The sequence below is a fragment of the Dipodomys spectabilis genome, unplaced genomic scaffold, assembly GCF_019054845.1.
Source record: "Dipodomys spectabilis isolate Male_0828 unplaced genomic scaffold, ASM1905484v1 ptg000008l, whole genome shotgun sequence".
NCBI classification, from domain to species: Eukaryota; Metazoa; Chordata; class Mammalia; order Rodentia; family Heteromyidae; genus Dipodomys; species Dipodomys spectabilis.
The window spans coordinates 1,292,899-1,295,392 of NW_024870685.1; the positions used below are offsets into that span (position 1 = coordinate 1,292,899).

The following is a 2,494-nucleotide window of genomic DNA, read 5'->3' on the forward strand; positions in this document are numbered from 1 at the left end:
GGTTGTGGGAAATGTGTGGTTTCATTTCAACATGAAAATATCTCAATGCATGGCGATCTTGCCTGATGGGTTTATATTTTCTGCATAAATATTATGGAAATTCATACATAACTCTTTTCATCCTGCAGTAAAGGTCAAAGCAGCAGCAAATGGAGATGAAAACAGATGATCTCCAGAGTCACAACTTAAGAAGGTTTCAGAGGATGGGGATTTTCCCTTGACTCCTTTTCCTCTTTCTTCTGATAGCTCGTAACTGTAAGGGTGATGTTGACAGTTGTTTTTAGGAATTTTTGTTTTTCTCCAGATTCAAGTCTTATCTCTGCTTAGTTTGTTCTCTATGCAGTATTTGACTTGCTCAGCTTCTGCCTGATTGCATCAACGAACTCCTCTTTCAGCTTGGTTAGTTCTTTTCTCATCTCATCTAAAATATCCTGCTTCAGTCTGTCACAGTCAAGGCTTTCTGTCTGGATCCGGTCGGCACTGGGCTAGGACAAGGGTGTGGACTTATAATGGCTCATAGGACCTGTTGTCAAAAACAATCTGATTTTTCCTTGGAGAGTCTCATCTGGAGATGACGGGTGACTTGCTGCCATTCATTGTATTTGTTCTTTCCCAAGGTTTCCTGGTTGGTTCAGGTGTACTTGTTGATAAGACCTTAGAAGTTACAGGTTCTGATTCTTCATTTTTTGCTTCTATTGTTGATCCCTTTTCAGCCATTCTCCTCCTTCTGGCCAGCAGGAGACTCATTTCCTCCATTAAGCTGCTACCTGCCAAGGGAACGGGTCCATTTCCACCACCCATGTCTGTTTTAGCTGACACGGAGTTCACATCTGTGAACACCGGGCAAAGAGGCATCTTCCACATGTGACAATTTCCTAAGCTTGGCTCCAGCAATCGCAACTGCAAGTCCAATTAAAGGAAGATTGTCTTCTGAAAAGGATCCTGAAAAAAAATCTGGATGCAGGAAGGGCCGGGCAGGAGGTGGTACAGGAGAGGGTCTTGATTAGGAAGAGTGCGTGGGGGAGGAGGGCTAATGGATAGCAGTGGGGTGAAGGAGGAGGTTCTGGGGGAGGAGAGAATACAGAGGCCTGGGCTGGACCTGGTGGGAGTGTTGGAGGAGATGGAGGTGCACGTGGTCCCAAGATAACACCCTGGGGGGCTGGAGCCTCCTACAGCAGAGACTTCCTGAAAGCCTGACTCAGAAGCAGAGGGGTCTCCCAGCTCAGAGTTTACAGGGGTCTCCACAAAGGCAGAGGTGGCATTACTCGGCACTCTGCTCTCTTGATCCCATTCCACTTGCTCCAGCTGCTCCAGCTGCTCCCCCTCCAGCTGCTCCACCTCTCTCTTTCCAACCTCTCTCCAGCCTCTCTCTCTCTGGTCTTTCCCTCTCCATTCTTTCTCTCTCCAGCCTGTCCCTCTCCAGCTCCTTCTGACGTTTCTGTTCTTGCAGTTGTCTTCTTTGGATGTCCAACTCTTCTTGGGATGGGCCATTTTGAACTTGATCAGTCAGTTGTGAATTTTATCTAGGCAATTTTGGTCCTGCCTCCTGTGAATTCAGCACTTCTAAGGCATGCATCATTGCACTTGCGAAGACATTAGCATCCTCTTTGCTGCCATAGTTAAGACTATATACCTGCCTGGCATCTCGCCACTGGTGGAAGGTCTGTGTTGCTTGATTATACTTTAATCCTTTGGGGATGGCACAACTGATCACCAACTGATGATCCTGGATCTTCCTGCCCAGCACTCTGAATGTGTTGTTGCATGTATGGTGATAGATATGAACTCTGCTGAACCCAGCTGAACCACAGCTGGCACCCACTTTTATTGGCATCATCACAAACCAATGCAGCAGCTCTTCCCTGACAGATACTCTGTTCACTCATTGAGTCGGTGGGACTGATGGATGCGGCACGGGATTGGGCTCCTCTGGAACGGCAGGGTTGGCTCATTCAGTGCTTCTCTGCTACACTGGCAGCCAGCTACTCCATCACCTGCTGTTGCGCCGGCCAGGCCTGGGTTGCAGGGTAGGTGGGCCGCTTTGGCTGCCTGCTGCTGCCGCTGCTGATGCACAGGCCCCTGAGGACCGCGAGGACCAAGAGGACTGCAGCTGTCCCAGCCGTGGGAGGAGAGTGGGGCGTGCCACGAGGCGCTGGTGCGGGATGTGTGGAACACTCAGGCTCTGCCCTCCCCCCCGCCCTCCCCTACCGCTGTCGCACTCCCCCTCTCTTCCCCCGTATAAGTAAACTTTTATATCTTACAAAAATAACTTTTAGCTGGGGACTGGTGGCTCATGCCTGTAATCCTACTCAAGAGGCTGACATCGAGGATCACAGTTTGAAGCCAACATAGGTAGAAAAGCCTGTGAAATTCTTATCTCCACTACACTACCAAATATACTAGAAGTGTGGCTATGTATGACTCAAGTAGTAAAGTGCTAGCCTTCATCAAATGATCTCAGTGCCCAGGCCACGAGTTCAAGCCCCTGGACTGG

The 2,494-nt window shown here is 49.3% G+C and overlaps 1 pseudogene; it reads right to left on the reverse strand.

The window, feature by feature from the left end:
• Positions 1-335: 335 nt before the first annotated feature.
• Positions 336-1,886, reverse strand: LOC122124730 (annotated as a pseudogene).
• Between the last annotated feature and the right edge of the window lie 608 nt (positions 1,887-2,494).